This window comes from Symsagittifera roscoffensis, chromosome 1, assembly GCF_963678635.1.
Source record: "Symsagittifera roscoffensis chromosome 1, txSymRosc1.1, whole genome shotgun sequence".
Classification (NCBI taxonomy): Eukaryota; Metazoa; Xenacoelomorpha; order Acoela; family Convolutidae; genus Symsagittifera; species Symsagittifera roscoffensis.
In genome coordinates, this window is record NC_087062.1 from 1,985,960 (window position 1) to 2,009,631 (window position 23,672).

At 36.4% G+C, this 23,672-nt stretch overlaps 3 protein-coding genes across 5 annotated transcripts in view; 2 read left to right on the plus strand and 1 right to left on the minus strand.

Moving 5' to 3' along the window:
• The window catches only part of LOC134856943 (uncharacterized), a 71,085-nt gene extending 57,007 nt beyond the window's left edge, over positions 1–14,078 (minus strand). For all 3 annotated transcript variants that reach the window (XM_063873233.1, XM_063873234.1, XM_063873230.1), the window contains exon 1: positions 13,917–14,078. The gene's annotated coding sequence lies outside the window, so the exon portion shown is untranslated. The remainder of the gene's footprint in view (positions 1–13,916) is intronic.
• LOC134856977 (RNA polymerase-associated protein RTF1 homolog) overlaps positions 1–23,672 on the plus strand; it is a 607,680-nt gene that overhangs the window by 80,039 nt on the left and 503,969 nt on the right. The window lies entirely within an intron of this gene.
• The window catches only part of LOC134856982 (S-adenosylmethionine synthase-like), a 207,374-nt gene continuing 202,839 nt past the window's right edge, over positions 19,138–23,672 (plus strand). Inside the window, exon 1 of the mRNA XM_063873300.1 lies at positions 19,138–19,158. The gene's annotated coding sequence lies outside the window, so the exon portion shown is untranslated. The remainder of the gene's footprint in view (positions 19,159–23,672) is intronic.

Here is a 23,672-nt window from a genome sequence, read left to right on the forward strand (position 1 = left end):
CTAACTCTGCCCTTGCATCGATCTGCCCTGCCTTGTTTTGCGCTGCCTTCGCTTCCCTGCTATGCTCCTTTCCCTGTCCTGCTTTGCCTTATCTTCAGCTGCCTTTCTTTGCGCTGTCCTGCTCTGCCCTACCTTGCATTGCGCTCCCCTACATTGCTCTTTGTTGCGCTGCTACTCTGCCTTATCTTGCGCTGAACTACGTTGCGCTATCCTGTCTTGTATTGCGATGCGCCACCTTGCTTTGCGCTGCCCTGCCATACTCCTTCTGCTTCCCGGTGCGGCCATCCTCTAACCCACATTAACTTGCGCCGCCCTGCCTTGTTCTGCGATGAGTAGCTCTGCCTTGCTTCGTGCTGCCCTACCAAGCTCTTTGCTATGCTCTGCCCTACGTCGCCCTATGATGCACTGCCCTATCTTGCCTTGCTTTACATTGCACTAGGCTTCTGTGCTCAACCTGCCCTGCCCTGCTCATCAACATGTCCTGTCCCTACTTCCATTGATTTGCTCTAATTTGCCTGCCCAGTACTTGGCTGCCTTGCCCTGTCATGACTTGCGCTGCCCTGCCTTGCTCTGCTTTGCCTCACCTGATGCTGCCCTACTTTGTTTTTGTTTTGCCTTGCGCTGTCTTGCTTTATTCTGCCATACTTTTCCTTGCGTTGCCCTGCCTTGCACCTCCTTCCACTGCCCTGCCTTGTTTTATGTTGCGCTGTTCTGCCTTTCCTTGCCTTGCTCTGCACCGCCCATCCTTCCCTTGCCTTAAACTGCCTTCCTTGCATACCCTTCTTGCCCAGCCTGCTTCAAGGCGCCCTGTGCCTCCTGGCATTGAGCTGCCCTTCCTTTTGCTGCCCTGCGCCTCCTTGCCTTGCGCTACACTGCCCATCCTTGCCTTGCGCTGCCCTCCCCCATCCTTGCCTTGCGCTGCCCTCCCCCTCCTTGCCTTGCGCTGCCCTACTTTACTCTGACCCACCCCTCCTTGCCTTGCGCTGCCCTGACCTGCGCTCATAATTTCATAACAATCTGTTTAGACATTTGACCTTTTCAAGCTTGGTTTACCTTGAAAATTTAAATTGTTTTAAATTGTTTGAGTGTGAGCTCTTAAACATGTCGCCCACGGCAATTGAAAACAACTTACAATAAATATAAAATTTTGAAGACAACATGCCGAAAAAGACACAAATTGCACACAAAAAGCTTTAAACCAAACCTATAATACCCTTTCTCATCGCAACGGTATTGAATCACAATATAAGCTGATAATCCAGTGTAGACGTATGTTGGGCCAAGAAAAAAACTAAAAAATTGCGCTGCAAAAATTTTTAACTCGATGTGTTTGAGATCCGTATACACCTGTGATCAAAAAATCTTATCGCCAATCAAACGAAACCTAAGCCAATAAAAGAATACCTAAAACCTGTCCCAGCTGAAAAAAGAGTTCCAGTAAAAAAAAGAAAATTATATAAATTCTGAGTTATTTTATAACCAACATAAACACAAAATTCCGACTAGATCCAAAATTTTTAAAGCAGAAATTCTCAAAATATGTCACTGAAGTACCCCTTTTATAATATATAAACTATTACAATTACACTTGTAAAAAAAATTGTATTATGGAAAAAAAATCCATTTCACGATCGGAAGACAAAGTCCCTCGCAAGATTACTAGCGTATCCAACAATTTTTTGGTCAAGTTTGTGAGTCTAAAATTCGTAGCAAGCAATAAATAGCCTATCTCTTCAATGAGTAAACTATAGAAACATATTTACTTGAAAAGCATTAAAAAAATATTGGACAAAAAACACATATAGCTATTTAGCTCATGTATTAAAGAAATAATGAAAAATATTTTAAAGTAATATATCTCAATTTTGAGTCTCATATTTTTACTTAACGACCAAAAACTGCCGCCCAAAAAACTGCAAACCTATGAGAAAATTCGGAGAAAAAATATTTAAATACTGGGACTTTTCTGAATCGCAAATTTTCAGATCAAATTTGGCAAGCACAAATTTGAGGATATTTACTGAAAAAAAATCATCACGGTATATAAAAATTTTTGTAACGTTCATTCACAACTAAAAACTATTTATAGAAAAAAGAAAGAAAACTACATCAACAAAAAATTCATAATATGAACTGGCATCGTAATAAATTTGAGAGAAACATAACAAAACAAAATCGACTGAGTTGAACAATCGTCAAGTAATCCTACTGTACAATTGTATAATCGGAAAGGAAATAGTCATATAAAAACAAGGATAGCCGACTATTGTGCAAATAGCACAGAATGTTCCGACAATAGTCTTAAAAAACGTTTATTTTCAAATTAGAGGCGTAGCAAACTGGCAGTTGGAGAAGAGCAATGAAAGCAAGAAAACTAAAATAAATATCGAAGAAAAAAATAGACACTTTATGATTGACACTTTTTTTAAAACTAACCCAAGTTGAGAAAACTGGATTAATAGGCAAAACTTTTATTTCACTCGGAAATCTGATAACTAATTTCCATTTTCGAAAACAGAAGTCGATCACGTTTTTCGGTGACCTTTACATTGTCGCTGTTTGATAGTGCAGTTGGCCTTTATTTTCACAATGAAAATGCACTGAAGTTGAAAAGAAATCAAAATCAAACCACGAAAGATCAAAATTGGGCGTGAACAAATTTTAAGATTTTTTACTGAAACAAAAAATCATCAAGGCCTATACAAGAGTACTCACTAGGTTTATTATTCCAAATAGTTCAAAAGGAAAACAAAATTTGTAGGAACGACTAAAAAAACGAAAAAAAAATTGTGAAAATCTCACATTATTTTTCTAATTTTTTCTAACTTTGCTCGAGTTAAATTAAATGTTCACGGCGTAAATTAAGCTTAAATAAGACATTGCAAGCCTGCGCGTTGATCTTATTAGCTCGAAATTAAACAAAAAATCTTGATACTAAACTCTCGAAATTAAACAAAAAGAAATTCGAAACGGTTTCTTTTCTCGATACAGAAAAATGTTTCAAATTTTTAGGGTCGTTCGAATAACAACTGAAAGGGCTTTTATATGATATCGAACTCGACCTACTTCCATGATTATTTGTGGTACATGATTTTGCGTGGAATAAACTAAAACACACCCGACTACAACGTTCTTCCGCATTTTTCAAACAGTCGTAACAGAAATGACCTATCAACTTAGACACTCTCAATTTTTATTTAAACTCAAATGAAGAAGCATTGAAAGATTAATAAGCCAAAACAACAGCAACTGAATAAAATTTTTGGGTAAAAAAGAACGAAAGAAATTATATCATGGCAGACGTAAATATCAACTTAACTAAAAACAGAAATCTTAAGAAATTATGCATGCCAGCCAGTAAAACCCATGTGAAAATTCGGTTCGCAAGGTTGGTTAGTTAAAATTTTGTGGTAGCTCACAACAATTATATCGAACTCAATACTTTGACATAACCTACTTTGACATATCCTACTTCTGCTTTTCGCTTCCTTTTAGGTGAATAATTGATGATGATTCTCAAAAAACCCTCTCCCAAAAAAATCAGCTTACATTGAGCTGGAATTAAAAACCAAGTACAAAAACGCTTCCAGTTAATCTATTAACAACTCGCCTTTTTATCTTATTTACACTCTAATGCCTTTTTTAAATCTAAAAAAGATTTCAAAAAACTAAGACGAGGTTAATGTATTAACGTTCAAGCTTTTACATTTTTTACACTTTTTTATTGGTTTCGTTTTATAAGTTTTAACGCGCGGACATGTCCCACATGTGCCTAATTATTTTTTGAATCAAAACTGAAACTTCAATCTCTATTTGATGTCCTTGAGTTGAAAAACTATGCAATCACACATGAAAATACCATTTATTTGTTAGCATTTGAACTACTGCTAATTGACTTTTAAATATCATAATTTCCCGGAATCATAATTGAACATCGTTTATTTCCCAGAAGTTTTATTGAAGTTACTTTAAATTGACAATGGACGACAAAAAGCGCAGATTTGGGTGATGGAATTTCAAGAGCTCAGCTGAGTTTCGATTTTCAATTTTTTTTTGTTCAGCTGAGCTTAACAAGTTGAATCTGCAACCTATTGTAGTATATTACCGAAAACTGAAACTTTATGTACTTGAACTTTAATAACTTCTTTCTGACACAAGAAAAAAAACATCGCCGACAGACAGTTGGAGAAGAGTAATGAACGCAAGTAAACAGGAAAAACACTGAGTTTGTTCAACAAATCTCAACTTTCAAATTTCAAAGAAAAAATGGATACTATTTAAGCTCTTTGGATTTCTAGAACAATTTATGATTGGAGCTTTTTTGATATTAACCCAACTTGAGAAAACTGGATCCATAGGTAAAGTTTTTATTCCGGTGGCAAATCTTAAAAACAAATTCCACTATCGAAACTATAAATCGTTCTCCTTTTTTCGCGCCATTTCCATGTTCTCATTTTGAGCGTGCTATTTACGTCACTTTTTGCGGATGAATTTCAATTGAACATAAAAAGTGCTTTATACCTAAGTGTAAAAATGTCTCAAGTCTTTTTTCTGAAAAAAAAAACAAAAAAAAATCAGCAAGACCTATATAAGAGTCTTCACTACGTTCATTACTCTTAATCAATCCCCGAAAAACAACGACGCGTGATTAACCCCCGACTTTTTGAGGAAAAAACACAAAAAATGCCCGCAAGAAGCAGTGACGGCAGTTTCGCAGCAACACTTTTTCCTTTAAAACGTTAAAATTTCAGAAATTGAAACACCGACCGACACTGTTTTTAAGGGACGAGACAAATAAATTAACACTTATGAAGCAGTGAAAACTAAGAAGTAATTGAATTGGGACTGTAGCTGAGACAAAATCCTGTGATGAAACACTGATAGCAACAGTTAGCAAGTGGCATTTCATTGAATGTGAACAAAACCAAAAAAGAGAACTATTTATCAGAACAAACAGATCAACTTAGATTAAAACATAGCCAACAGAAAGTTGGAAAAGAGTCAATAAACGCAATTAACACATAATTTATTTTGAAAAATCTCAACTTTCGAATTTCAAAGAAAAAATTAGATAGCCGTAAAAGCTCATTGAATTTCTAGAACAATGTATGATTTGAAACTTTTGCTGATGAAATCAACTCAATTTGAAAAAATTGGATCAATAGATTAAAATATTGTTCAGCTGGGAAATCTGAAAATTTACATCCACTTTTGAAACTAGAAGCTGATCACGGTTTTCATGCGTGACCTTAACACTTTCGTTGTTGGATAGTGGAGCTTGTCTTTCTTTTAGCAAAGCAAATAAAGTGAACTTAAAAAGAAACCAGAAGTCAAGCCGAGAACAAAAACAAACAAAAACCACCAAGGACTTTATAGAAGTGCGTACTCACCACGGGTGGCGTCCCTCATGCTTAAAGGAACGAATGCTTGAAAATTATTTTAACTTACTTTCAGCGAATCAAAATTTGATATTCAAAATCTTGAAGTAAATCGTGAAAATCTCAAAGTAAGAAAACAAATCCAGGCCATTAGTGTTAATACTGACCGATTAAACAATAAGCAGATGAGTTTTCAAGTTGAAAAACTCTTATGAACTTGAAGTCATAAATCTTGATCTTCATCTGAATAGTATTGCGGTTGTAAACCGCAATTTGTAATATTTTTGATTATTTTCCACAGTTTAAAACATTTTCTGTTAATAATGACTTCGATTTTGCGAGAAAGGCATTTAGCCAATAGGAACGCTTAGCAATTTTGATTGGTTGAAACTTTTCAAGCATTCGGTCCTTCAAGCATGAGAAACCTCCCCCTCACCACGTTCATTACTCTTATTGAAAACTTTATACCACGCATAAATCTATTTTGCCGTTCGTTGATCTTCTATTTGTTCATAAACTTCAGATCTTGAAAAAGCAAAACCATTAGGACACTGAAGTTGGGTTAAAATATTTAATAGATCTACTTGTTGAAATTTTTAACAAGTTAGTGTCCATGATTCAGCAGGTGACTGCTTTAAATACAATATTTTAGAGAGCTACAAGGTCATTTATCTCGATGCAAATGCGTCGCGACGAATAGTTTTTTTTTGTCCTTGCCACTTATCTCAACGTAGAAGCGACGCCTGATCTGTGAATATCTATTTGAAGAAAAAGTGACAATCTTCAAAATGTTGGGCCCAAAATAAGGCGGGATGCATAATTGATGGAGGCTTAAAGCCTTTCAGTTTGGAAAAATTTTACCAACACGCAGCTGAAAAAACGGATGAAATTGAGATGAAAGCTCTCTCTTCGAAGTAGAAAGGCGTTGAATGGATGCCTGTGGGCATACGGCTTTGTTTCGATTTGGGTTCTTTCATAAGCTCCAATGTCAGAGATTATATTTTGCTCATTTAATTTATATTTCCTTTAAAACGACTCCATTTATGCAGCCAAAAAGATAACTATACCACATGTAGCTCCGAGACTAAAAATTAACAGCTACACTACCGTAGCTTTGATACTGACATAAAGTTGCGATTGAATAATGAATAGTTACAACCATTTACAACCAGTTACTACCACTTAAACATCGTCAAATTCTGCCCAGACTTTCTCATATTCGCCTGTGCAGCCTTTCCTACGTAATCACTCTGCAGCATGGAGAAATTCCATGTTCGCTGAAACATTCAACCTTCAACTACACTGCAAAGATTGAATTGAACTGCCTGCCGTAGAATTTGTTGCTATATTTTTTGGTCGACTTACTATTTAACCGTTTTTGACTGAACTTTTTATAGTCTGAATGATATTCTAATTTAAAGTCAAACTTTAAAAAAAAACAGATCACCTTCAATCTTTTTAAAGATATCAAGTAAACAATTGGAAAAGTGTAAAAGAAACAGAAAAGTGAAAAAAAAAATGTTTATTAAAACTTTCGAAAACAAATATATCACGTTGTAGCTCTGATAACTTCAAATACTGTTTATTGGAACCTGATCTAAACTACATTTTATTATTTATAAATTAGATATTTTACCACTGTAAAATATTTAATATTAACCAATCACAATCCATCCAACTAACAACCCACTTATTTGTAAGTGCTGAAATTACTTGTAATTTCAGCACTAGAGAGATTTGAATTTAACTTAGAAATTAGTCGCCTCTCCTCGAGATCTTCAGCAGCCGCAATAAACCAGTACGTTCTAGATCTATTGAGCCTAGCAGAGACTAGTTAAACAACCTGAGACTAGTAGATATAAGAGTAAGATTAGGATCGGTATTAGACTAAGAAGTTGCACGAATCTATCCTGCCGAAAATAAGATAGCGTGACGAGCAGACGGTGTACCCTATCCGAAATTACTCTATGAGATAGACCTCCATCCTAACTCATCTGGTCGACCATAAATCTCAAAACAAGACCTTAAAAAACAAATTAGCTTAGAATTAACCAAAAATAGATTAGAAATAGACAAAACATTTTCAAAATGTTACACGACAATAATTTAATTGAATGGTCTCTACGACTCAATAGATCAGAGCCGCTATTCCGTACAATACGAGAACTACCCGGTATTGGAAAAAGACCTCGGACAAGAGACGACATACGACTACATAGAAACTTACCATTTAGTTTCATGGTCGTACGGCAAAAGCCAACACAAACTTTTATATTTAGAATCTTATTAGCAATGAATTTGAATTTTCATTTCAAAACATAAATTCCTTGAAGAAAACCTTGAATGAAAATTACATGCGCTAAATAAATTTTTTATTGTTCAATAACGATTGATAAAAACATCTCAAATCGTTTCTTCTGCAGTACTATATAAAACATATTTGAAAAAATAATTTATTGAAAACAAAAACAAAAAGTAGCAGCATGACAATAAATTGTTATTAAATATAAAATCATTCTGTGTTCCAGCTTCATCACCTAAAACATAACAGCAATCATAAATAAACTATATTCATCAACATTAAAATTTCATTAATTTTAAATGTTTCACAAAAAATTTATCTTAAATCTTAAATCACTTAAACTCAATTTTATTCAATCTTAAAATCAGATCATCAAGGCCTTCCTTGGATCTCATTTAATGTTCTATTTTAAACTTTTAATTCTGATCATCAAGGCTTATCCTTGGATCAAAAACAATTTTGTTCTACCCCACCCACTTATCAAGTGTCTAACGACCTCAAACGTCGATTCACTACCCAACCTTCTCAATAGACCCAGGACTAACAAAAATTTTAAAAATACTAACCGTTCAAATTAAGCTAAACAGTGAAGAACTTCCGTTATTCATCCTTCACTTGACCACTCCTCTTATACGACCCAGGATAAATCTTAAACTTAGTAAGTTTAAAATAGTATCTAACGAACTACTCAGGTTCTAAGTATACCTGAACCTTGTGGATCGATTTACTATTCTCCAAACCTTGAACACAATCACTACCCCTAAGTAAGATTAAGTAAGTTAACACCTTAACTTAGAATAGTCACGAGAAAGTAACGGTCATTCTCCAGAATCTATATACTTTTCTCTCCAACCCTGAATTAAAAGACCCAAGTTAGGCTAACCAAAAAATCGTAAGGACTAACAGTCTAGGAAACAAAAACCACTAAAAACAATTTTGCACCAATCATCCTAAGCCTTATGTCATTGAAAAACCTAGGAAATAAACAGACAATCGTAATACACAACTGTGAAATAGAAAACGAAAAATACGATCTTGTAATAACCCCGCATACACAAACAGTTGAATATATTCACACAAAAAGACAAACACTAAAAAGAACAATTATAAGTAAACAAAGACATTTAACACGAAAAAGATTTTCAAAACACAGAAATGCATTCTCCGAATCAGAAGTCAGTAGCCTAGATGCACTATACAAAATAGAATACACAATAAATAAAACTTATCCAATCCAGGATCCAGTATATTTTTCCGATTCAGAAACAACTTCAATTTCATCAAAAAAGGAAAAAACAGAATAAAAAAGAAAAATAAACACAAAACAGTTCTCCACAAATACAAACAAAACTGACATAGCAAAGCATTTTGGATTTTGGAATCTGAACGATTTCATTGGGGATCACATTCGTTGTCGAATGACAAGAAGATAACTTCCTGTCCATCAATCCAGCGTTCTGGAACTTTCTCTTGAAGAGAAATTACGTCGACGGTTCTAGTTTCCTGGACCTCTCTTCTCCAAGGAACAAGAATAAGAAAATGATGTTCGCCAAATACCAACGTTCATCATCCATCCTTCAATTGCAGAATAAAAGAGATAAAACTCAAAAACTCTGTAAACCCCGGATAGGTGGAACCTGATCTAAAATACATTTTATTATTTATAAATTAGATATTTTACCACTGTAAAATTTTTAATCTTAACCAATCACAATCCATCCAACTAACAACCCACTTATTTGTAAGTGCTGAAATTACTTGTAATTTCAGCACCAGAGAGATTTGAATTTAACTTAGAAATTAGTTGCCTCTCCTCGAGATCTTCAGCAGCCGCAATAATCCAGTATACTCTAGATCTATTGAGTGTAGCAGAGACTAGTTAAGCAACCTGAGACTAGTAGATTTAAGAGTAAGATTAGGATCGGTATTAGACTAGGAAGTTGCACGAATCTATCCGGCCGAAATTAAGATAGCGTGACGAGCAGACGGTGTACCCTATCCGAAATTACTCTATGAGATAGACCTCCATCCTAACTCATTATGATTGGCAAATTATTTGTTAATTCATTCAATTTAGATAGAGCCGGATCAATAGGTGATGTTTTTATTCCACTGTCAGTTCAGAAGACTTTTGAAACACAGAAACTATTAAAATTTTTCGTGACCTTTTCAAATTTGCTGGTCGATAGTGGAATTTGCCTTCCTTTTAACAAACAAAATGAAGTTAATTTAAAAAGAAATCATAAAACCAAATAGCAAAAAAAAACTAATTGAGCGTAAAAAAACACAAAAAAATATCACGACCTGTTTAACGGATAATAATTGAATTCTTCAACACTTAAAAAGTTATGTTGGTTCGCAGGGGCGGATCTAGGATTTTTTCGAGGCGGGGGAGGAGGGCGGATTCTCAAAAAAAAATTTGGTCGACCACTTTGATTTTCTGAGCTCTACCAAATCACTATAAAGACCCTATTTTGACCAAATTTCCGATTTTTCTGCGCCACTGGTGGTGGTTTGATAACTGTCATTGAAGGCTATTTGGGATAATTATTATGTGTAATATATAATTAAGGAGTAGTGTAAGCAACCAATTACTTCGGCTCAGAAATCATTACTAACTGAATTCTGAATTGAGGCAAATTAAATGACCCTCCAAACAACGCTTCAGAGGTTAGAAAAGTATTATATTGCTATCGACATGCTTCGGGAGAAAGATTTATTAACACAGAGGCGAAGTTGCACTTCGCATACACAAGCAAAACATGACCGATAACGCTACTGGGGAAAACTGAATGATTAAAACTTTGAGTCTACGAAACTTCTTAAGTGACGCACGCCAATTATTAGTCAATATAATTGCTAAGTGACGCAAGCCAATTATGACGCATTAGAAATAAGAATTATTTATTAAAAAAAGACCAATTAATATGCTTCAATTTTTAATGAGCGGACGCATTTTAACTAGTATAAGAAAAAGTTCATTAAAAACATCCAACCCTGCCTATTTTCGAACTCACTTATTTTGTTGCAGGGCTCCTTCCCTACCTGTACACTACAGATCCATTACACCTTGAAGCTTAAGTGCTATTTGTACTATAAAAGTCTGGGTTAATATCCTTAGCATTGGCTGTACTTAATAGCTGGTAATTAATCGAAATGAACACTTCCAAAATGAACAAATTTTGTCGCAACAATATTTGCGTCGCAACAATATTCGTAACTAAAATTGGAAAAAAAGAGAGTTCATACTATAACACACGATTTGCTTGTGTAAAAATAAAATTACCAAAAAAGACCATTTTCGAGTCTATAACGTAATATTTGGATCAAAATTTGGAAGAAAGATGTTCGAGCCGGCCTAATTCGCTGCCTACTCCATGCGTTAAAATAAAACGCCAAACTAAACGCATTTTAAGTAGCCAAAAAGGCCAAATTAGCAATCTTCAAAGCCCCATAAGTTTATGCAGATTATATATCTTTTTATTTTGAGCTAAGGTCATCAATATTTTTCAGAAAGTCGATTAGATAGTCGAAATTTTTCGGAGAAAAAACCCGATCACAAACATTCCGTCTTTTTCACGGAAAAAATGAAAACATCCAACAGACTGTTTTGCAGTATCAACGTCATACAAAGAACACAAGACTCTTAGTACTCGCCCTTCCGTAAAAATCAAATTTTATTGATAATAATAAAACTTATATAATAGTGGAAATGAGTCCAAGAACCCATGAAAAAGTCGCTGATTCAATCTAGGCCCCTGTTCACATTTTTAGTCAACTGTTTCGAAACTTTTTTCAAGGCGCGTTGCGCGCAAATAAACACTACTTTCGAAGAAGACCATGCGCTAAAAAAGCACAAACAGCGCCAAACTTCTTTTTTGCGATACTTCTTTATAAAATTCGCCTGAAGCGCAGAAGTATTTGGCAACAAAGACACTTGCCATTGTAGGGCAGCTCAAAAAAATCCAATTTTCTCGGTAAAAAATCCGACAAACCTTTATGAAGACGAAATTGATATCACGAATTGAAGTTTGGCACACATAAGCCGCAAAAAAACTTATGCTGCTTACATAAAAACGAAAATACTTTTGTATAAAGCTATGCGAAAAAATGTGCGAGTTCACTTGCAACAAGACCCCTCGTATATCAGTGCCAAGCCCTGAATGTTCCGACTGTCCCTTAATTCGTATCGAATATTTTTTGGGAAAACAAAATACTGAAAACCTATAAATTTTGGACACTATCAAAGTGTAAAATTTTGAAACGTACGAAATTACTACAACCAATTAGCTATCCTCAACTCAATTTGGAACAATTTTGTTGTGCGGGATAACTCTCCACGCATAAATCATTCGTTACGCTCTCAGCTTATGAATAAACTCTTCAAAGCGTGCATAATTTAGTCCAAAACATGGCCATTTGGCGATTTTCAAACCCCCAGAACTTAACAAAAAATATATCTTTTTAAATTTGAACTCAGGAAGTCGATATCTTCAAGGGGGTATAAAAAATTTCTGTTGAAAACAATCATTTTAATCGGCGAAAATTGACAGAATAGACAATACCACACCGAGCATAAATATTCCGTTTTCTTCGAAAGTCAGAACAAAAAATGAAATCGTATATCAGCACAATTTCAGATTGTGTAAACATTAGGAGATTACAAATAGTTGAAGATCGAACAAAACTGGTACTGAAAATCTTTCAAGCGATTCACCATATGTTATCTCTACAATAGCAACATAAATTTACTCGCTATAGCAAAATGAGAGCCATTAGAACCAAAGCGCTCATTCGTCGCATAAAACCCAAAAATTTCATTAAATCCGATAAATAAAAAGCAACACAAATTAAACGGTTAAGCGCGACAATAGCTGCGAACTGATGGCAATATGTAACATGGTACATTTCTCTTCATAGCAAAAAATAAAATTAATCAGTAATACATTCCTCGAGTCAATAATCTTAAGAATAAATTCGAGAGTTCTGTAAAACCATTTGATAACTGCTCATTACAAGCGCAACATGGTTTACTCAAAAAACGTTTGGTACCGTTGGAGTTTCTCAGTGCAGAACAAGGGATATATTGTTTTTGTCTTTCAAGAACAAGAATTTTTGACTCAATTTGATAAAAATAGAACAATTGAGTTTTATATTCAGCTAGACATTTTTAACTTTAGGACCATTTTTGATCGCGAAATGAAAGAACAGTTGTAGTGGGACATTTTACACTTTTGCCATCGGAAAGCATGAATTGAAAATTGATGATGAAATTGAGTTCAAAATAGCGACCAAAACAAAATGACGGCCAAAAGTTAGGAAACAAAAGAACTATACACCACTCTTCAAACAAAAAAACTAGTCTTATTCACAAATTATCAAAATAATTTGAGGCCTTAAGACTCAAAATTGCGTGAATATTCAAACTAATTAAAATAAACGAAAAATTAAGGTACTAATTATTCAAACTAAGCTTTAGTTCTATTTTTAGTTGAACCGGATTCATAATGAACCTGGTGAAAACTAGATTTTATATTAAGTTGTTTATGAAATGGAGTTAACTAAGCGTGTTTGAACTCCTATAAGAGGCAACTAGCACGAAGAGTTTATTGTAGGAACAAACTAATTGTATTAACAAACAAAACCACAGCTATGCTAATCAGAAAATCAACACACTAATCAAAGCCAAAACTGAAAGTCAATAAATCTAGTACCCGATTAGTGATAACGCCCAGCAATCATTTGATTGCGGGTTCAAATAGCATGTGCGCTGCAATTTGCAAGGCAAGCTCTTGCAAGTAAGCCATAGTTTAATGGCTCCAGTTAAGTGAGCTCTTCTCTATTTAAATAAACTAACTACCGCTTAGGCCTCTGGCTGGTTGACTGAAAGAAGATTAACAGTCAATACATTACACATATCCTTGTTTGAAAAAACTGATTAAATCAGAGAATACTCCTCCCACAATTTCAAGAGACTATTTTGTAGCTCTAAACTAAAAAGAGTATGACCAAATCTCAGAGGTTTGCAGAGAAAAAAAAGCGCTGAGATGATCGCGAGGCCTAAGTTAGTGAAAATGCACATCCAAAAGTTACTATACAGAATTTGAATAACTCCTAGAAACTATATTCACAAAATTATCCAGGATGTACAAAAATAACCAAAAAAGTAGGTTCTAATCAAGGGTCACAACAGTGATTCTCAGTTAGGAGCTGAACTATCTGATCATTAAACTAACCTGTAATATATCTCACTCTATGTTGCAGCGGTTCGCAAATAATAAAGTCTAACAGTGTACGGTTTACCATGAGCAATGGTTTACAGGTTTACATTATTACACAGCGGCAAAACGTTTTTGATTTTCATGTATATCATTGCTTTCTTTTCAAGTTACGCATGAAAAAGCACACAAAAGCTTCGCAGAAGCCAAAAAAGTGTTCACATGTTTGTGACTCAAGCTCTAAAACTAGCAAGTTTTTTCGAATAAGTCTCTTTTCGCTCTAATGAAATATAATTTTAATTGTTCCACTAACAGCAATAAACAACCCACATATTCGGTAAAAGTCCACTTATCCAGCTTAAGCTTTTTGAACCGAAGAAAGAACGAAGAAACAAATAGATATCCTTAAAGCTCTTGGTCTTGGTCTTTTCTCGTCTTGGTCTTTTCTCACGTGAATGAATCGTCTAAGTTTAACTTTACTCACATGTGCCTATTTTCGGGACTTATACTTTATGTTGCAGAACAGTTATTAAGGATGCTCACCATAAAAAAACCTGACATACTATAAGCTGCGAGCGAACTGAACATTCACCAAACATAGCCAACTGACAATTACAAAAGAGTCAATGAACGCAAGAAAACAGAAAAAAACTGACTTGAAAAAGACCAAGAAAAAATAGATGGCCTGAAAGCTCTTTGAATTTCTAAACAATTTATGACTGACGTTTTTTTTTTCATATAATAAACTCAATTAGAGAAAACAGGATCAATAGGTAAAACTTTTATTCAGCTGTAAAGGTGCCCCAAAAGAAACACCAATATTTGCGACTTAGGGTAAAAAAAGAGTAGTCGTACCATAGCACTACCTCACTAAAGATCGAAGTGTAATCAGAAAACAAAAACTTTCAAATATAAGTGAACGGGCACATTTGAAAAACCCAAAATCTCAATAGTTCGACCGACAATAAGTTTTCAACAAAAAGGGTTGGGACCTCAACTATTTCGCACAGGGTAGCTTATTGACCCTGAGTCTCAATTGAACCTACTTAAAAAGAAATTGGAAAAACAAATTCTCAAACAAAAGTGTATGGGCACAATTGAAAAATAGAAAATCGAAAATCGTCAATGTTCGATCGACAATAACTTTTTAACAAAAAGCGTGAGAACCTCAAAAAGAAATTGGAAAAAAATTTCAAACAAAAGCGTATGGGCACATTTGAAAAATAGAAAATCGAATATCGTCAATGTTCGATCGACAATAACTTTTCAACAAAAAGCTTTAGAACCTCAACTATTTCGCACAGGGTAGCTTATCGACCCTGATGTCCTAATTGAACCTACTTAAAAAGAAATTGGAAAAAAAAATTCAAACAAAAGTGTATGGGCACATTTGAAAAATAGAAAATCGAAAATCGTCAATGTTCGATCGACAATAACTTTTCAACAAAAAGCGTTAGAAACACAACTATTTCGCACAGAGTAGCTTATCGACCCTGATGCCCCAAAAGAACCTACTAAAAACGAAACCGGAAGACGGAATTTTTGAAATACCTGTGTACGGGCCTATTTGAAAAACCGAAAATCGTACAAATTTAGAACCACAATTATTTTGCAAACGGTAGCTTATGAACTCTGATGCTTCGATTGAACCTATTTGAAAGTGGAATACACAAAATTTCAAATACCAGTGTACGGGCACTTTTGAATATATGAAAATTGTATAAGTATGATCGACAAAAACTTCCAAAACCGGTGTACGGGCAAATCTTAAGCAATTAAAACTCATTTATCAAAATATTGAAAAACAATCTGCGAGAAGAGATCAACAGACCAGTTAAAATCTGTCAGATTTACCAACCATGTATTCAACAACCTCGTTTTCATTTGCCGACGATGTAGCGTTATCATAAAAGGTCCTGCATTCAAAAATAAAATTACACGTCGTTAACAACAAAAAGCCTTAGTTGAACTCAGAACCTCGGGCGAAAGCGTCAGCTCACTCGAAACCCGAGTCAAGGGAGTCGACCACGGGAGCCTTGATACACCTGCGCAACCTCTTCGCTGCCTTACAATCAACCTCGACCATGACTCCATAGGCATCAAATCAAATTGACTGGTGCCCCTAAAACTCGAGATTATCAATGAATGCAAATACATGGTGTAAGTGAACCTCATTGATCTTACTCACAAATATTGGGCTAATTTACTTACAATTACAATAACCTCATTTCACTCATGTGATGGCGCGTCTCGTATCGGCTCAATGTGGTACCGCTTGTACTGGTAGTCATAACAAACGTGTACAATCAAACACCTTTGCTTGTTTGAAGATTCTGACCGCCACCGATAGCGTTTCCAGCCGCCTTCGTTACCAAATTTCCAGTGGGCAAGTATATCCAGCTCTAGGATAATAGCCATGGTTAAGTACTTAAAATGTAAACAAAAGAAGATGAAACGATCGACAACAGAGCTTTACACAGTTCTATTTATGTAAAATCATATAACCAATGATCATCGACACATCCGCGACGTTTCAGGCTATGCAAGACCTCTACCTTATAATACTTAAAATTAAGTTATTCTACCCACTGCTTCTTGAAGGCATCTTTTGGAATCTCTGCCACAAGCTTGACACAGGAGATGGTAGCTAATTTTCGATCTCCGATCTTAAATACAGTAAGGTCACACAACCAAAAAAAATGCACTACTATTGAAAAAGTTCATTTACTACTGAGAAAAAATAAAAGAAAGTACTCTCAGACCTACAACAACAAAAAAGAGACTTGGGTTTAAATAATCTTGTTCCAGTGGCCCTGCTGTTCAGTTCAAGTTGTATATAAAAAATAATAAATAAAAGCAACGAGGGCATGGACGATGGCGGAGAAGAAGCGATCCCCTGGCAATTCCACGTAGGCAGCAGAGACGTTCATGCCCGCTAGACCTAGTCGGAACACTTCAGAGGGTGCGTTGTTAACCTTCTCGGATAACTGCTTGCAATTTGTAAGGGGTTGCTTTTTTGTTCGCCAACGGGGCGGCATAGCACGCATGAACTTTATCTTTAGTAGCCAGCATAAAACATCTAGAGCTGGACCACAACAACCTGCGAAACAACAGATGACAACAAAGCAATCTGCAGATGATTCAGAAAATATAAGCACCCGTTACAATTGTATATAAACATAAAGAGTGGATATTTGGCACACCAAGATAACGCGTAACTCTCTAATGGTACTATCTCTTCCTCCCAGGTGTTCTGGAGCCATTCATCTCGACTCTTTCAGCTTAGAAGAAAGAAATTTCATGTTCAAGTTGTGCGGCCCGTTGTCAACAAGATGATGTTTAATTGAGGCATCCTGAACAACATCTGCGCCAGCAAGACGCATACCGCTCTTGTTGACCAAAAGTCCACTTTCATCCAGACGGGAAAAAAACAGCACCATTTTTCGAGGTAGCTCTTGATCCATGAGGTATCTTTATGCCCCCTTCCCCCCTCTCACGCAACATTTGTTTTTAGAAGCATTTTTGAGATAACTCATGAGATCATTTCGCTGACATCATCCATTTTTTCAATATCTGAAATCGGTTAACAAGAATGAACTTGTCAGCAAAACAGGATTATATGCAGTGCTTCTAATGGACTTATCATTGCCTTAGTTAGCAGTTCAAAGTAGACAAAAAGCTTACGATAAAGAGCACTTTATACAATAAAAAGAAAAGATGATAGATGATTTTACCCGATCGCCGATGAATCTAAAACATTTATTTGTGTGACCTTACGCATTTAAAAAAAATTGAGCAAAGAGTAAATCTCAATTAAAAACAGAAACAAAAAAACTAAAATCTACACTTTTGATCAATTTTCATTGGCCTGCTCATCTATACAATGCTGCAGCTACATCGAGCCTGAGCAAACAGTAGCAAGCCCAGAACACACAGAACGCTATGAGCAGCCACTCCATTTTTTCATCAATTTCCTCAGAAGAGTGAGAGACAGTTGCTTTCCTTAACCAATTCCTGTGGCTCGCAAACTGTAGCTAAACATTAATGCTGCCAATTTGATAGCAGTAAACAATGAAACGTCCCCAGGGAGGGACAAAACACCGCGCATCCAAGTTTAGGCGTAAAAAATCGATTATAACGGATTATTATGATGATATTTTCACGATTATAATTGATTATAATTACCAAAATTAGGTCCTTAAGGGATTTATAATCGATTATAATCGTGATATTTTCCAAGAGATTATAATTTATTATAATCGATTATAATTGATTATAGTTCCAACAGAAAACCTCTTATAATCGATTATAATTGTGATATTTTCCAAGAGATTATAATCTATTATAATCGTGATATTTTCGAAGGGATTATAATCTCTTATAATCCCCCAAACCAAACACGCCCCCCCCCCCCCCCAATTAAACACGGGCGTGTTTGTTTGGTTTGGGGGGATGGCGTGTTTGGTTTGGGGGTGGCGTGTTGTTTGGGGGTCAACTTGACGCCCAGAACCCCCCCCCCCCCCAAAAAAAAATCAAAGACGCCCCCCCCCCAAGCCAAACACGCCTCCCCTCGCCGGACCCCCGTTACAGTTACGCGCCTTCCCTAACAGCCCAACCAGCCACCACCCCCAGCCGACTCCCAAACTCTTAAAGCTACTTATTAAAAAAACTTAGGCAAACCTCTTGAGCAAGGTGCTAATTCGGATCATTGAACAAGGAGTTCTAAAATATTTTAGGGAGAAGATATTTTGAAATATGGGCATAAAAATTGGTCATAAGCTTTTCGAGCCACCCTCATTCCGAAATATTGATTGAACTCACCAGCGGAATTAGGGGGATTCAACCCCTGCTGACCCATGTACTATTTTGAAATATCCATTTTTGGCTTACTGACCCTGAAACTTTGCCAAAAGCACCTTTAGTGTCAATATATACTAATTTTGAGTTGAGAGCACGCGCCGAAAAAAAGAACGCATTTGTTTGCTCAAAATTTTCCAAGGAAAGGAAAAGAAGCAACTAAGTCCAAAGAAAACTGATAAAATTTTGGAGAAGCCACAACTGAAACACTTTAAAATGTTGTCTGGAATACGTTCAATTTCTAGCACACTTCATGCTTTTTTCGGTTTTTTTTACTTTTTGACATGCCGACTTCAAAATTTCTTGTTTTCGAAATTCTTAAATAATAAAAAATCTATATAGTTGATGTTTTTGCCTTCTGATTTCTACATTTTGGATCATTGTTGTGATAAACTTATTAAATAGATAAAAATGCCAAAAAGGAAGCAGCCGCAAGACAACGGTACCTCCAATATGGAGGGTAAAAACCATCAAATTGAATGTGATTGTGGCATTTGGACGGATATCTGGGTGCCTACACGTATTCCCCGAAATTTTCGGGACAAAAAATTTCTCTGTGGCTTCTGCGCACAAGAAAAAATAGAAAAGGTAGAAGAAAAAATCGAAAAGTTAGAAGAAAAGCTCAATCAACCCACCCACAATATAGAACCTACCAAAACTGCACCAGTCAGCTACGCAAACATTGTTCAGAAGGTTATGGATGAAGAATCTGACAGAGCGAGACGAACAAAAAATTTCGTTATTTACGGAAGCCAACCAACTGAAAACGACGAAACACTTGTAAACAACATGCTTGATGCCATAGGAGTACCTACCACATTCTCTACAAAACGTATCGGAGGGATCAACTCGGAAGGTCAACAACTACTCCACGTCGTGTGCAAGGACGAGGCTACAAGAAATAAAATACTGAAAAACGCCAAAAAGTTACGGGATAAACCTACTACGAAAGATCTATACATAAACGCCGACATGACGAAAGCTGAAATTAAAATGCGCTATTCTTTGAGAATGGAGCTGAAGAAAAAAAGGCAAGACGACCCAGAAAACGAGTTCATGATAAAGCGCAATCAAGTCATCCAAGTCAAGAAATGACTATCCCTTTGCCTGTGGAATATTGAAGGAGCAAAGTCCAACTTCGCTATTTGTGACTTGCATATGCGCTACGACTTACTCTTACTCACTGAAATTTTTGACACTGCTGGCTTAGAGTTGGCCAATTTCATATGCTACAACCAACTAGCACAAAAACGAGGTCGTGGCAGACCCATTGCAGGTTTAACAATCGCCATTAACAAGAAATTGGATGAGATTTGTGACGTACTCTTCAAAAGTAAAGAATCACTTGGCTTGAGACTACGCAAATCCGACATGAACGTCATTGTCTCATATTTTCCTCCCGACACGCGGATTGACGAAATACTATTCAAGCTGACCAATGCCCTCTCCTATTTTGATCTTGAGAAGCCAACAATAATTGGCGCCGATTTCAATTGCAGAATTGACAACTCACAACCTCGAGGTTGCGAGCTTATAGACGAAATGATTGAACTCGGATTTACGTGCCTGAATGAACCAGATGTCCTCACCTATATCTGCCATAACGGAGCGAGCACAATTGATTTTATGTTCCACAACTCTTCCGCAATAGTCGGACCACTATCTGTATTACCTTCCCATTTCACCAAGCACAACCTGGTTACATCCGAAATATCGATTAAGAATTCGAAATATTCCTCAAGAGCCGGCTCAATTCGGTCGGTTGACCTGACTCAACTCGAAGAAAAAATCGCACAAATAGATTATGACGGTGACGTAAACAGATATTACGAGAGCTTTGTTGAAGCCTGCAAATCCGCCGCCATATTGAGAAAGCCCAGAAAATCACCTCCGTGGTTTGACAAAACCCTTTACAATTTGCATAATCAGTTAAAATTTTCATACAAAAACAAGCAAACTAACCTACTGGAGTACAATTCGTCAAAAAGAATATTCAAGCGACTCTGTAGACAAAAAAAGGCGACTCATATTCAAAACAGAGAATTCGAAATCATCGAGCTTGCTCAGTCGGACAAATCGAAATTCTGGGGTATTCTCAAAGCTAGTTCGTCAAAAAAAAGTCAGAGCTCAGTCTCAATGTCTGATTGGGAATCCCATTTTGACGAGTTATACAATGTTCAAGTCTCCAGCTCCATAGAGATCAATGACTATGTGAACCTTAGTCAGCACAATTACGCCGATGACAATCCCCCAAACTGTGATTTTATCAACCGAGCTATTAGTACGGCTGAGATTGTGAGGGTCTTGTCGAAAACGCCAGGAAGAAAAGCTACAGGGCCTGACGGTATTTCAAATGAGCTGCTTAAATCTTCTTTTGGAGTCAGCTATTTATTTTTGACAACCCTATTTCAGACGTGTTTCAGATATTCAACTTTGCCAGACGTGTGGAAGACGTCGTACATTCTGCCTCTTTACAAGGGAAAAGGTCCAAAAGACTCCCCTTCAAACTATAGAGGCATCAGTTTATTATCATGCTGCTATAAAATCTACTCCGGAATTATTCATGACAGAATCTATCAATGGGCTGAAGGAAATTCCATACTCCCGCGAAATCAATATGGTTTCCGAAAAGGGCTATCCACGATTCACGCAATAAACGAGCTCAAATGCAATATTCAAAGTGGTATAGACACATATGCACAATATTATGTCTGCTTTGTGGATTTCAAGAAAGCGTTTGATACGGTTAACCGCAATACCCTGATTCAAAAGCTCATCCGACTTGGCCTGCATGGTGAAATTATCCGTGCGCTAGGTGAAATATGCTCAAAGAATTTTCAACAGGTTGCCGACGGCTGTAATCTTTCAAACAAAATTCCCCAATTAATTGGCGTGACCCAAGGCGATAAGCTCTCACCTTTGCTTTTTTCGTTATTTATAGCTGATCTCCCGGATTTTATCGATTCCAATCAATGCTTGATCATTTTATATGCAGATGATCTAATCATAGCCAGTCCTTTCCTTCTAGATGTTAAAAGATCGCTGAATGACCTCCACGAGTACTGCAGAATTAACAAGCTCACTGTCAATGTCCAGAAAACCAGTATGATGAAATTCAGAAAAGGTGGACCTTTGAAAAAGTCAGACAAAGTTTTCTACGGATACGAAGAAATCGGGTTTACAAACTCATTTTGCTATCTTGGCTACAACTTATCACCGTCCCTTACCATCACAACCCCACTAAAACACTTGGTCAGATCAGCTATAAGGTCAACGTTTGCGCTCCAACAGAAATTACCGTTCTCAAAAATTAATTTTACGTCGGCCAAAAGACTATTCGAATCAATAGTGTATCCGGCGGCGATGTATGGAATCCAAACAATCGATCATGGCGTGTTTTCCGCTCAAATAGACTCCCATGTCAAACAAATCCAAGGAATCTTCTCGAAAAAATGGTGTGGACTTAGCGTTTACACCAGGAACACATCCCTCTTGCATCATATTCTTGGAGACGACTTCCTAAGAATAGATCGCGCGAGCCCCTTAAAAAGAAGAATTATTGCTCAATATTATGCAAATGAGGCCCATCATCTTATTTGCTTAGTCGAAAGGTGTTTTGAGTCCCAACTGGACTGTATTTGCAGATATTGTAACAATAATATTGATTTCAGACATTTAGACACATGTCAAGGCTTCACAGAACGCTCTAACACTGTGGAGAAGTTATTGAAGGCGACACGACAAGCGTAAAACAACTTATCAATTCTCCACCTTTTTTGCACGTGCTTTTTATTTATACAATATACTCGCGGTTATTATTTTATTACACATTTGTCCATTTATTGGATGTTTAATTTACTCTTTCTTCTTCATTTCTACATTTTGAAAGAGAAAAATCTAATTTTTTTCAAGTATACCTCCGGGTGAAGGCTTTTTTGCCCCCCATTGAGTAAAACCAAGTCATGAGTCAACAACAACTGACGGAATCTCAGCTACCAATTACTCACGAAGTGCTGATTGAAACGGAGACAAGTTTCAGAAATGCGCTAACAGCAAACAAATCGACGACACAAAGAAAACTAATCCAAATAATCAAAATCATCCCCCCATTCTCGAGAGAAATTGTAAGGCCAGCTGAAAGTCTGGCGCAGGCATATCGAAGTTGTGCTTCCGATATACTTAAACAATTCCCCACAACAATGCAACAGAAGATGACAATCTCAAAAACAATAACCGTGACGAAAGATGGCCGCAAACTTCATACACTAACAGTTATTGCTCACCCGGAAGCAGTGCAATTCATAACTAGCATCAAAAGCGAAGGAATCATTCTTCTTAACAGGACGGTATTTCCAATGGGATGCTTTCCAATGTCTCATAGACCCAAGAACATTTACCCTAAACTAGCAAAAATCAAATTGTCGAACTTGCCTTATGTATGCAACGATATCGAAGCGAAATTAATTCTCCAATTGCCAGAAGACATAATTCATAGCCCCGTATTCCAACGTGAGACCTGTATCGTAACTGAACCGGGTCAGTATGTTTACACAGGAAGAGCAATTTTAGAAGTTAAAATACAAAACGAAGAACAAGAGAAAAAGCTGAAGGACTGGTCTTATAAATCGAGAATGGATGGCTTCAAAATGTGGGAAGGTGTAGAAATCTCGTTTCACATACCTTCACTACATGAATGTCAAAAATGCAAGATGTCTGGACGCCAAGAAAAAGGTCATCACGATGATTGGTGCAACATAGGGAACCAAATAACCAATAATCCAAATAATCACTACCCACAAAAACCAAGCTCCAATAATGCCAGCGACGAGAAAAACGATGACGAAACAACAAGCGATAAGTTTTGTAATGGTACCGAAAATGAAGAAGATAAGAATGTTGAAGCACCACCATCTGCAG